Source organism: Phascolarctos cinereus, unplaced genomic scaffold (genome assembly GCF_003287225.1).
Source record: "Phascolarctos cinereus isolate Bilbo 61053 unplaced genomic scaffold, phaCin_HiC Scaffold_4;HRSCAF=312, whole genome shotgun sequence".
Classification (NCBI taxonomy): Eukaryota; Metazoa; Chordata; class Mammalia; order Diprotodontia; family Phascolarctidae; genus Phascolarctos; species Phascolarctos cinereus.
Window position 1 is genome coordinate 520,279,644 of NW_027555847.1, and position 13,835 is coordinate 520,293,478.

The following is a 13,835-nucleotide window of genomic DNA, read 5'->3' on the forward strand; positions in this document are numbered from 1 at the left end:
CTTTAAACAAAGAATGGACAGCTATGTAAGTGTATGAATTAGACTAGACGAGTTAGCCTCCTAAGGTCCCTTACATTCTCCAATTCTGTGATTTTGTGAATTGGTGGTAAAGAAGCAAATGTAGACTATTTCCCTTTAAAGTAAATTATTTTTAGGCTGGAGAAGATCTAAAAAACATGTTTGTAGGCTGAAGAGGAGAAGTCGGTAGAAAGGAAGAGATTATGAAAGAAAAACACAGGAGATTATCAGTAAAACTAGTTATCTAGAGGAGAAAAGGGAATAGAAGGAATGAAAAACAAATATGAGGGAGTTAGCCAGGGAAAGAAGGTAGGCCACTGCATCCTGAGATAGAGAAAGATGACAAAGAATTTCATAGGTATGAAAGTATGGGAATGATAACTTTCCCAAGAGATTATAGGTCTCTTGAGAAAGAAGATAAAGTTGAAGAGAAGGTAAGGCAATTCTAATTTCTTTAGTTAGATTTTAAGCCATTGAAGGTGCAACTGAGATAATATAAGATTGTGATTTAAAAATCCTCCAACACATTGAAATGAAAAAAAAAGGTGTTCTTCAATTGTTCATTTCAAAACCTTTGCATAAGGTAGCTCAATAAATTGAAGGCATGGCTGACCTAGTCAGTATAATAATGGGATTAAAATATAAGAAAGCACTAAATTACAGAAGAAACCATAAACTCAGGTCAGCATAATAAAGTAAACATTAAAGTCTCAATGTAATAAGATTTCTTTTTTCTATAAAAAGCACCCAATTTTTGTTTGATATTATCTTAAGAGGTTTTGAAAGGTTTCACTAACAGCTGTTTCCTTTCTGAGTCAAGCCACTTAAGCATAGAAAGACTGTCATCAGTAAGCTGGCCAATTAGTGATGAATTCTTCAGTCACGGCAACTTATGAAACAAAAAAAATAAAAAGTAGTCCTCAGTCCTGTGTAGTGTATTTTTACAGTAAAGTTAGCAATTGAGGAAAAGGGGGCAGAAGGTGCTAAAGAATCACACAGATTTTAGGGTATTTGTAAACATTTACTTGGCAGTTGGTACTCTAAATGTGAAATTCTTGTCCAGTATCCAACAGATGACTACACTACAAGAGAAGCTGAATCATATCTATCTTGATATTCTTGCTAATATAAATCAGAAAACCAAAGGAAATTGTGAGCAAACTGGGAGGATGGCAGAGAGGCAAACAGGTTATTTTATTGTGCATCCAAAAGCAATATGAAGTATTTCCTGGGACAACTTATCTAGTATAACAGTGATCATGATACTCATTTAAAAAAGACCATTATTAGGATGATCACAGTATATGCAAATGTGGGCTGCAGAAGATAAGGTAAAGAAATTCCATCAAGAATTCGGTAAGGGGGCAGCTAGGTGGCGCAGTGAATAGAGCACTGGCCTTGGATTCAGGAGGACCTGAGTTCAAATCCAGCCTCAGCACATAACACTTACTAGCTGTGTGACCCTGGGCAAGTCATTTAACCCCACTGCCCATCCTAAAAAAAAAAAAAGAATTCAGTAAGACACTTCAAATCAAATCAGCATTTACTTTATTATTTTACTGCATGACTTCAATACAAAGATGGGCATAGGAGAGAATGGTGAAAAATACTGTTGTTTTAAAACATGGTTCTAGAATGAGAAATAGAAGACAGAGGCTATTAATGGTATATAGAAGCCTCATGCCTATGGGTCATGAATACTTTTTTATACTTTTTTAAAGAAGAGATTTAAACATATTTTAACAGATTGGAAACAACTGGTCAAATAATCCCAGTTCAGCTGCTATGGTCAGACCAATGACATGTTACATTAAATATCAAACTCAACATTAAATTAGGAGAATATGAATAAGAGGACATGCTGTCCAAATTGAGGCATTGTTAATCTTATGCTGCTGCTAATAAAAAAGGGAAATGGCTAAAAGAACAGATACTGACCGACTGCCAACATTTCCTAAAAAAGTTTAATGGATAAAAATTGATTGCCACAAAGAAGAGACCACAAGAATCTAGAAACTGTATCACTTTGCAAAACCAGCACTGACAAAAAAGGACAATACTAGTTTAGAATAACTTATAAAATCCTGAGAGGATGGTGGAAAATTATTAGTAATATCCCCTTATAAACCCATCAAGAACCAGCAGAGGGTAAAACAAGTTTAGAGAAAGCAGGGCACCCATTCAAGCTAAACCATGACAGGAGCATGCAAGCATGAAAATGCCAAGAAAACAAATGCAAGAAAAATGGAAAAGATCTGAAAGGATTTATATAATATCTTAATGTATTTTTTTCTTTTGAATTTAAAAACATGAACATTTTAATTCCTGAGACTAGGAAAAACATTCTGTGAACTATTATGTAGAATTTAAAATGATATATTGTTTAAAACACTAGTACCAAACTTGTGCTATTTATCTGTGTTTCTTTTTGAACTTCTTGGCTTTATGCATTTCTTATTCAAGAATCATGTTTTCCAACATATTTTTTACTATCTTTCCTTTACATCAAAGTCATACAGTATTAAAACATATATATATTAATTTAATTTGGATTATCTGATTTCTTGAAAAGCTTTCTCATAAAGGAAAAATAAGCTCATAAGCTACAATAATCTTTAAAGTGGTCTTTTTGCAAATGCTTATCCTAAGCACTGTGATATGAGATAACCAAGTATCATAGGAAATTTTTTTTTGTGGTTGTTGCCTTTTAATGTACAAATAAAACAACCCTTCCAATTCCTTTATTTACCTCTCCAAGCTTGTAAGACATCCTTCCATTTACTCACAATTTCCTTCAGTTTTCACGTTTATTATTAGTCTTAATATTAGTCACTTTTAGTAGCATGATTATTGATAGGTTATTAGACAAGCAGGATCTTATATTTCAAGTGATAAGAGCTAAAGAAAAACTGTTTCATGCTTAGTACTCTCTGTACTTTATCACCATTAGTGCAAAAGCAGAATGGGGATACCTGGGACTGAGAATCTTGAAATAAGGAGGGTCTGAGTTCAAATTCTGCCTCTGATCCTTATCAGATATGTGGCCAAAGGCTATTCATTTAACCTCGATGGGTCTCTGTTTCTTCATTCCCCAAACAGCGATAACTCCTGCTCTCTCTATTTAATAGGGTTGTTGTGGAGTTCAAATGACATAATGCATCTAAAGCACTTTGCAAACTTTAAAGTTATATGTTAGTTACTATTATTATTATATAACGATAATGTTTGCAAGAATGTGCGCAATGCCTTCAAAACCTATCCCAGTCTGGAGGATTCAGAGTACGACTTTGTGTAGGAACTTTATTCCAACAATTGAAAAAAAAATTCTTGCTTTTTCAATTTTCAAATTGTTTCTAAACTTATTCTAAATTACTCCAAAGAAAGAAAAGTTTTCTATTACTTGAAGAAAGAACAATGCTGTGAAAAGCTAGATTATCACTTCAAGAATTTCTCAATCAAAGTCCTTAAGTTACAGCTACCAGTTACTTAATTGGAAATACTTTCTTCCAGCCTCAACAGCAATCATGTGCTGCTGCTCCAATGGCATACCGTTGGCAAAACCTTCAAATAAATTCAAGTTTATACAAGAGAGGAATTATTGTTGAGGGTCAATTCTCTTCTTCAGCAATTAAAGATCGACACTAGTATCTATTACTGTGGCCACAGACAATAATAAAAAAAAGAGCAACAATTGAATAAGGTCTGTTCTGGCCTGTTATAAATATCAATGAATTCATTAATATGATAAACTTAAATCACTAGTACACAAAGTCAATTTTCAATACGTTAAACTTGGGGTAACATTACATAAATTTTCTTTACCAATGCCATTTTAATAAAGACACTGGAGTTTGATTTAATATTTTAAACTATTGATTTTAACTCTACAGTTAATATTTAAATGAACATTTTGTGCTCGTAGATGGTTTAAATATTTATCAATACCTAAAACTTGGTACACTGATTACTTTATCAAAATAGATATACTGAAAAAGAATTAAACTCTTTCCATGTGTTTACTGCCTCATTTTAATAAAAATAAAAATTCTAATGTAAGAAATTGGTTATGTTCAGAGGTATTTACACATTCATTCTAATCATACCTTTATTAATGCACTAAATCAAATTTAATTTGATGTTCAGGGAAAAAAAAAAGCAAGCATACTGTTTTCCTCCAACCAAATGTATTCAATATAGTCTATTTAATTTTTATTACAGGCTAATAATCCACCTCCTTTATATGTCATATATACATGCATGCATATACACATATGGGGGGTGGGGAGGAAGGTTTATAATAGCAGATTTGAGCCAAACAAGATCTTGATAAATTAAGATTTGGCCCTTATCAAATTCAATTTTTTCCAGAAAAAATTAACATATGCCCTCTTGTGAATTCCTGTGGAATTGCAGCTTTACAAGCATTTCTTAAAGTAATCAAGGAGAAAGGTATAATGATCATTCTTCAACTTTACTAGCAAATTCCTTTCACACAAAATACTTAGATTTTTACCTCTCTCCAAAGAATCAGATGCAGCACGGTGGAAAGAGTGCTGGATGTAGAGTTAGATAGCCTGCAATCAAATTCTGGTTCTGTCACTTGCTCAAGGTCAACAGGTAGTAACTTCTCCTCTCTGGGCCTCAGTTTCCTCATCTATAAAATGAGGGAGTTGGACTAGATGACTTCTAAGATCCCTTCTGGCTCTAAATATGCGATCATGGGTTAAAATTAGCATCATCATCCATTAAACTTTACTAAGTTCCCATACCCATGGGTACTGCACTAGGTCAGTGGTTCTCACAGTGCAATCAGCAGATTACTGGTGGTCTACTGCAAAACAAAACAAACAGCAGAAAAATTAATATTTCTGTCATGTAGGTAGTAGGAACGTGGTTACTATTGCCTAGGCAAAAGCCACATAAGATGTTTTGTTTGTAGTGGCATCAGAAGTAGGAAGGATAAGTAAGTGGACCATGACACTTAAGAGCTCATCCCAGTGGGAAGAGTCTTGAGGACTCACTGCTTTGGGGCAAGAAAAGACAAATCAGCCTTAGTAAACACCACACTACTTAATGCTTTCTATAGAGTAAACTTCAACTATCAGCGCCCCACTCCAGTACCTTGGATTTATTATGTATATACTTATATATGCAAATTTTATTCTCTGGATAGAATTTAAACTCTTTAAAGGTAGAGGCAGTTCAATTTATGAACTACACCTAGCACAGTACTAAGTACATAGTAAATAAAAGCTTATTGACTGTCTGATGAAGGAATCGGAAAAACTGTCATGAAGAAGGCTGGATCAACTAGGTTTCCGAGGCTAGAACCAGGACTCATTGGGATTTATAGGGAGACAAAGTCTAAAGATGAAATGGACTGTCTTATAAAGTAGGGTGACTTCCCTATCACTGTAAGTGTTCAAGCAAAGGCATTGCCTTATTGGGGAGGTTGTAGAGAATTCCTGTTACAAGACAATTTCCAAGGGCCCCTCCAACTTTCAGTTTCAACAATTTTATGATTCAAAAGATTTTTCCCTACCTTATTGTCATGGTGAAAATAGTGTTGTGAAGGCTCTACTTTTCCTAGGCTAGTAATCCTAAAGTTGAAAAAAAAGTGGAAACACCACTCAATTAGAGCCATCGGGAAAATTGAGGAAAAGGCACCAGGAGCACCTCTGTTCCTAAGGTGGCATTCCACCTTATGGAATGATCCCCTCTCTTCAGGGACCCTTCAATGATCTAGTTTGCATATAGCTTATGTACTCAGCATTCCTTCCTCGTCAGTCTCAGCTCAAGCTTATTCCCCAGACCCCCTTTGTGCATGCTGTTTGTTTCTCTAACTCAGAACATAATCACAGTAATCACTACTCTTCTTTCTAATAGTTCCATTTCCACTAAGTCTTTGCTAACAATTCACTACTCCAAGGAGACTTTCTGAGTCACCAATTCCAATTGCTAATTCAACACCTAAAACTAACCACATTACCCCCCAAACAAACTCTCCTCTTTATTAGTTTGGCTATTTCAAAATTATATTGTAGAAAAAGTACCAGACTGGCAATCAAACCTTTGGGGTGAAGGCTATGGACCTCTTGGAATAATGTTTTTAAATACATAAAATAAAAAACAAGATTATAGGGAAAACCAATTATATTGAAATAATGATATAGCCCCCTCCTCAAGTTCAAGGACACCTGGTTGGAGAGAAGGGGTTGGGGTAAAGGAAAGGAAGAAAGAAAGAAAGAGAGAAGGGGAGGTCAGTCTGTGGACCAAACAAAGGTTAAGAAGCCCTGATCTAGTACAAATCACTTTCTTTTACAGTTAAGGAACTTGAGGACTGAGGGATTGTGAATTGCCTAGTATCACAAAGGTAGTAAGTAGCAGGAACCAGGATTTGAACCCAGACCCCCTGAATACAAAATCATCATCCTTTCCATTTTAATACACTGCCTTACTGGGTTTCTATGGGAAAAAACAAACAAATAAGAAAACCCCCAAATCAAAAAACTTTTATAATCTTTAAAGCACTATACAAATTGCATTATTACTGTGGAAGTCCATTATTATCATTTTTATTGTTACTATGAAGCTTTGAAGAGTGACAGACAGTTGAACCGAGGAAGACCTGGGTTCAAATTCTACCTCTGACAAATACTAGTTATGTCACTTACTCATTCAGTGTCTCAGGCAACTTTTTTCCCCCTGCTTTCTTTTGGTGAGGCAATTGGGGTTAAGTGACTTGCCCAGGGTCACACCAGCTAGTAAGTGTCAAGTGTCTGAGGCTGGATTTGAACTCAGGTCCTCCTGACTACAAGGCCAGAGCTCTATCCACTACACCACCTAGCTGGCTTCACTTCAGGCAATTTTTAAGACTACAAATGGCAAAGCAGATTATGAGTCTTCTTTGGTTGAGAATACACCTCATCTGGAGCTTCCTACCTTGATGAAAAGCACAGATCTGGTCCAATAAACAAATGAATGAAAGAATATAATTGCCCAGTTATTGAAGCTCAAAACCCTGAAATTTCATCTTTGACACACCTTTCCTGGATCCTGTAGCCAGAAATTCAGCAAGTCTTGCTGATTCTTCTTGGTAATAACTCTCTTTTCCATCTTCACAGCTACCACACCTTTTCTTTCAAGTCCCAAATACTTCACACCTGTACAGCTACAATAGCCTCTTAACTACTGTCCTTCCAATTTGTTCTATACAACGGCATCAGATTAACTATTATATAATTGTTTTTACTTTGTCATACCAGCTCCTAAACTTTCAAAATATTTTCCATTAATCACTGGATAAAGTTCAAAATACTCTATCCTGCCTTCCAAAACCTCATAATCAGAACCCAACCTATTGCTCTCCATTACTTCCCTATGGCCAAAAAGATCTATTCCCCAAATCCTTACACGTTTATTCCACATCCACAAATAATGGTTCTTCCTCTCTACAGAATATCTTCAGAGTAAGATCATGTTCTTCATGAAATCTCCTCTGATTACTCCAAGACAAAACTCTCTCCTTTTTCTTAACAATTACATTTATTGTCTGTACCACTTGTATTTATGATGATGCCCTATTCTGTTTGCTTTTTTAAAAAAGAGATGTCACATACATAGCTAGACTGTAAAATCTTGTCTCAGTTTTCTGAATTACTGATGGTAAGGAGTCAAGTAGTGTTCAGTAAGTAATTGCTGATCATTTCTGCTGTGTTGTGACTTAAAATATGGGTTCTAGGGTCTTTTGGAGATACAAAAGATGACCATTTGGTCTCTGTGCCCTGGAAAAAGTTAAACTAGAGTAAGAGGCATAATTTATTTGGTTCTGCCTCTCCACAATTACTGCAGGTTATAATCAATCACACAGATATATACAATTAACTAGTTATGAGGTAAGTAGACTTTATTACAGCTCTCTAATGAAATATTATACACATGCAGAACTCAAGGTCTGACCAATTTAGCTGCCTTGATGCCTGGGATTTAAAACATTTAATGCAGGGACAGCAGCCAAGTCTGAAGGTCACAAAATGAGGCTTAGTAATAGAGAGGTTGCTAAATATCCCCAGTGCGAAGAGGCCCTCCTTCCTTACCCCCAGTTCAGCTACCAGGTGACAGAGTTGTCAAAGTTATGCAATTCTACACTCTATAATTTGAAGTTCAGATCAAGTACTCTATAATTTAAATTTCAAGGTCAATCCTGGGAAAAGATCTCATAGCAGAATCTTGGTTTATGAATATTGATAGAATTTTTATCTTCAAATACTAAAAAACAACATGATGGAGGAATTCAAGACCAAAAATATAATGGATAAAAGATTATCTATCTATCTATAGCTACACTCCCACATATAGTTAAACTAAAGGTCACATTACATTCCTGTGAGATACATATACGGCACATACATATATATCTTCAGTATATTTATCATACTATTGCATGAAAAATCTATAATATGGATGCTATCTTTCAATGCCAGTATTTTATAACCGAGTTCTACTGTAGTTGAATGCCCCCCAAAAAAGGGTACAGAAAAATTATTGAAAGGCATTTTCTTAAACTAGGATGTGGCAATTACTGAAATCTACAAAGAGATTGTAGCCAATGTTTGCCTGTACATTGATATTAAGATTAGCTCTGACTTGCCTTAAAATCTTAGTTATTAGATAATATAGAAAATATCAATCTTATAGAAAATACTGGCGTGCTTCTAGTAACAGAAGCAGGGCTGATATTTTCTAGTTTGAAATTATTCTTAATATAGTCATCAATTAAAATTTAAAAGTTGGAAAACAAAATTAACCAGTTATGGCTACTACAGCAATTAGGTATTCACAGAAACATTTAACTGTAAGGCTGACAGCAAACACAGCCAGGAAGCAGTTCACCATTATCAAAGAGTATGTCAATTCCAGGCATCATAAAGTATTCAATTTATAACACTGGCTCAAAAGCATAGCTCAAAAGGACACCTTAGTATATCTACTTCAACAAGTATTTAATAATCATTTTTCAGATAGAAATCCACGATTCTATCTGAAAAATGTGTTAAGTGTTAGGGATACAAAGACAAAATGAAAAACAGTCCCTTCCTTAAACAGTTTCATTCTACTGGATGGATAGCTAGGTGGCAAGGTGGGTAGAACCCAGAGTCTGAAGTTAGGAAGATCTAAGTTAAAATTCTAGCATCAAACCCTTGCTAACTGTGTGACCCTAAGTAAGGATGCCTCAGTTGTTTCAACTATAAAATGGGGATAACAACAGAACCAACCAGTCAGGGTTGTGAGGACTGAAGGCGATTATAACTGTAAAGCACTTACTCCAGTGCTTCGCAAGTAGTAAGTGTTGCATAAATGTCAGCTTTAAGGTTTGCAAACTTCTCCACATGTTTTGATCTCATTGATCCTCACAACCCTGTAAGGTAGATGCTATTATTATCTCCATTTTACAGATGAAGAAACTGAGGTTGAGAGAAGTTGCATGACTTGCCCAGGGACATACAATTTGTAAGTGTCACATAATATGTATGACAACAGGACAGAAATGAAATTAAGTACATTATACTGTAGCATTTGAGCTGTGTGGGTGGGAAAAAACAAAACTAGGTTGAGATCCAATGCAGGTGGGGAGCTGGTACAATAGAAAGAGTCATATGTGTGGTACCAGAGGACCTGGATTAAAATCTCAGCTCTGTCACTTATTACCTGTATAACCTGGGCCCAATTCCCATCCACCCAAATGCTGCCATGGGTGGGTAGAAGTACACTGAAAATACTAGGATCCCTCTGTAATGGTCTCTCTTCTCCCCCTCACCCCAGTCAAAGCCTCTTCTATCCAGAAACCAACACAGGGCTTTGGCACCAGAATCTTGAGGGGTTACTTCTCCCAATGGTCCCACCCTGAATCCTTCCTATCCAGATCTCTTTATAATCTCCCATTACCTGCTGGGAACGTAACCTGGGTCTTGCCATTGGCTCTGCAGCTGAACTTCTGAGAGCTGGGTGCTACTGTGATCTTTATTTTATAGATGAGGAAACTAAATCTCAGAGTGGTTATGTGATTTACCCTTTGACATCCACTTACTGTGTCCGAGTTAAGATTTAAAATTTCTGATTTTCACCCAAATGTTCTCCCCTTCTGAGTTCTAGGTTTCCTCACCTGAGTATTATCTACTTGATATACAAAGTTTCCCTCTTGCCCTCATTTTAATCTATTCTGCTCCTTCTGAATAACATCTACTCTTCCGCAGGTCATTCAGTGATACCTAAGGGTAATTTTGGACTCTATTGCTACAATCTGTAGGCCGCTTTGCTTGTTACTTAAGCATTGTTAATTTATGCCATGCATCTGAGTCCATGTATTTTATTGCTGGTTCCTTTTTTGAATTTTTGTCTCTTGTGGATTTCTAGGAGGGTTTACTGTTAATCATCTTCCACACTGCAGCTGTTTAGTCACTTTTCAGTTGTTTCTTGACCCCATTTGGGGTTTTCTTGGCAAAGATGCTAGAATGGTTTGTCATTTCCTTCTCCAGCTCATTTTACAGACAAGGAAACTAAGGCAAACAGGTTAAATGACTTTTTCAGGGTCATATAGCTAATAAAAGTCTAAGGCCATATTTTGAACTCAAGATGAGTCTTCCTAACTCCAGGCTCTGCACTCTATCTACTAGGCCACCTAGCTGCCCAATACTGTAGTTACTCTCTCTCTGTACAGTATAGTAGATGTGTGTGTATATATGTGTGTGAGAATACACACATATATACATGTACCCATATATATGTACAGTAGACATAGGTAGATAGTTTTCTCTGATCAGGATTGCAAGATTCCAGCAAATACATTTTTTTGGGGGGCTAGGCAATGGGGTTAAGTGACTTGCCCAGGGTCACACAGGTAGTAAGTGTTATGTGTCTGAGGCTGGATTTAAACTCAGGTCCTCCTGAATCCAGGGCCAGTGCTCTATCCACTGTACCACCTAGCTGCCCAGAGCAAATACATTTTTAACAGCCTTCTTTAGGGATACTTCATTCCTGGCCAGGAGCCCATGGTCCAGAAATCCTAATCTTGTTCTCAGAGAATATCTTCTTATCCAGCAGCTTCTTGTGAAATCTTCCTCTTTCTTCTTAAATCCTCACCATAAGCAATGATCAAAAAACAAACAAACAAACACAACCACTTGTGCCCTGAAGGTCTTCAGATTATTGCCTAAGACTCCACAGTCTTATTTAATTTGAGGGAAAATTTCTTTAAAATTAGTTTTCCCAAAAAGAAATGGGCTTACTTTGGAAATACTATGTGGCCTCGTTGGAGAAGTTAGAGCAAGACGACCATTTGTAGGGTATATTGCAGAGAGGAAGGTATGGATTGTATCAGATGGTCTCTGTGGTCCCTTCAACTTCGAGTTTCTGTGAAGTTACCTGTCAGAATGGGAGAAGATAGGCATCAACTTATTTAAAAAAATTTTTAGTTATCTTGTACAACTTTCTAGTTTTATAGATGTGGAAACTGAAGCTCAAGGAGAATATGCAACTTGCTTAAAGTCAAGCAATCAGCAAACACTGGACTAATGCATATGTCTCCAAATGCCCAGTCTAATGCTCTTTCCATTACATCAAACTATTTCCTCTAATTAATAATAATGACTATAATTGACATAACAGCACCTGATTCAAACATTTTCATGGAGCAAATGTCTTACTTCTTGCTATCCCTTTCCCAGACTCAAAACAGAACAGTTCACAGTTATACTGGGCTTTAAAGTTTGTAGATCAACATAATCTCACAATGACCCTGTGATGTAGGTGCTATTACTATCTTCCTTTTTTTATAGAAGCTCAGAGAGGTTAATTTATGTGACCAGAACCACACAAATACAAAGAATCTGAAACAGATTTCAAACTTAGGTCTCCTTAACTCCAAGTCCAGCTCCACATATAAAAATCTCTCTCAAAATCATATCCCATACTTGGGAAGGATTTCTTTCATTCTTTCATATTTACATATTATATATATTCTTAAATGTCAATGTTTATGTCATATGTAGTTTGCAATGAAAAACTTGCTTTCTAAGAAACATGTGACACTGAGAACCACTAAGAACAGCAGGTTCTACTAGCACTGGTAATTACACATTGGAGAGGAGAAATTCACACTCTTCAAAGTTTTTCTCTATTAATAGAAGCAAAGTAAATTTCTCATGCTTCTCCTTCTAGTCATAGAAATTCATAAATTCTTCACAAATACCAAAATTCATCTTGAACAATTTACAGTCAATATAGTTCAACCAAAATATTTAAATGAAGCAAATGTCTAGTCTGCATTCCCTTCAATGTCTTATTCCCGAATCAGAGTTTATGAGGAATCTGTATGTACACAGTTATTTAATATCGAGGAGTAATTAAACTGAAAATATAAGTACATGCAGGCTTGTAATTTCTCATTTACAGAATGCTGATAACATCTTATTAATATAGTTCTGAAAAACTTTTTCCTGACAGGGAGATAAAATGCATTTTTTTTTTAAAGCTTGCTTTAAGACTATGAGATCGGCCTTGGGGGTAAAATAATTCAAAATGAATCTTGAAGCTGACCATATTTTCACAACCTTTAGCTGAGAGAGGTAGGTTTCAACATCTAGATATAAACAATCAACCAACGATTTGGTTTATCTCTATTGCCGGTCGTTTGAAACAGTCTGTCAAATTTGGAATAAAGTGGGTTCTCGCTCCCGTGGGAGTCTGAGGACTCAACAAAGTTGTGATTTCCCTTTAAACAAGCAGTGGCCGAGCCCGGCCGGCACGACGCGCGAGGTCCAGCACACACATCCCTTCCCATCTCTGCGAAGCAGCACGTGGGGCCGGCCCTGATCAGACAGTCCCTCCCTACGGAGGCCGCAGGGTGGTTATGACTCAAAAAACGGGTGGTCGGCCTGTGTTCTTGGAGGAGGATGCGGGGAACTGCCAGTCCTTGGTTAAAATAACAACAGAAAACTTCTAGGGGCGCCCTCTCAATGTTATGCCCAGGAAAAAGGACGGGAGAGGAGAGCTAAGGCGCAAAGGGCATAAGGAAGAAAAAGAACAAGGACTCTGCTCCGGGGGAGAGGGAAGGAGGAGGACGAGAAGTTAGGAGGAAGGAGGGAGGGTGGGCCCCGGGGCTGTTAGCTACCCTACCAGGGCAGGTCTTGCCCTTCCCCCACAGGCTCGCCTAGAGCAGCTGGCCACGAGCACTGGCTTGGGCTCCAACCTCTCCCCACTGCCGCTGGTCAGCGACGCCCCCTCCACCTTTCCCCCCTCCCACCCCGGGAAGCCCAGGGGCCAAAGTACCTCGGAGGACGTTGGGTCCGTGGCCGCAAGCACTGACAGGGCAGGTTTTCCCGTGCTGCTGTCTCGGGGAAATCACTGATAGGAACGAACTCCCTCCCGGGTCCCCGTTGAAGCCAGTGTGGCCAAGCCTCCCCTCAACCTCCCCAGACCCAGGAAGTCATTCGCTCTCTTCAACCAGCTTCGCCCACTCGAAACGTGCTTGCGACTGCCGGGTGCCCAGTTCCGAGCCCCCGAGGGAATGGCTCGCGCCCAGCACCCTGGGAAATGTAGTTCACTTAAGAACAGACACTTCGTGAGCACATCTCTCCAAGTGCGAATGCGGGAGGAAACGTGAAGCGCATGCGTTCTGTGGAAAGGATGACTGTTTCCCCGCCTTCCGGAAGTTGCGTCACATCCTAAGCGTGGCGCAATGACTACTTCCGCAAACAGAATGGCGGAAAGCTTTACTGAGGTAAGTGTTACAGCGGAGGTACGGATCTTTTCCAGCTTCA

The 13,835-nt window shown here is 37.7% G+C and overlaps 2 protein-coding genes across 6 annotated transcripts in view; one reads left to right on the forward strand and one right to left on the reverse strand.

Annotated features, from left to right (window-relative positions):
- The window catches only part of FAM210A (family with sequence similarity 210 member A), a 34,252-nt gene extending 20,503 nt beyond the window's left edge, over positions 1-13,749 (reverse strand). For 2 of the 5 annotated variants that reach the window (XM_020985608.2, XM_020985607.2), the window contains exons 1-3: positions 13,345-13,749; positions 11,304-11,439; positions 4,532-4,849 (exon numbers count right to left, since the gene is read on the reverse strand). The gene's annotated coding sequence lies outside the window, so the exon portion shown is untranslated. Of the gene's footprint in view, positions 1-4,531; positions 4,850-5,560; positions 5,633-11,303; positions 11,440-13,344 lie in introns of those variants that run through there. The other 3 variants (XM_020985609.2, XM_020985606.2, XM_078153537.1) reach the window with 3 other exon arrangements.
- Positions 13,721-13,835, forward strand: part of RNMT (RNA guanine-7 methyltransferase) — a 39,779-nt gene continuing 39,664 nt past the window's right edge. Inside the window, 1 exon segment of the mRNA XM_020985605.2 lies at positions 13,721-13,795. The gene's annotated coding sequence lies outside the window, so the exon portion shown is untranslated.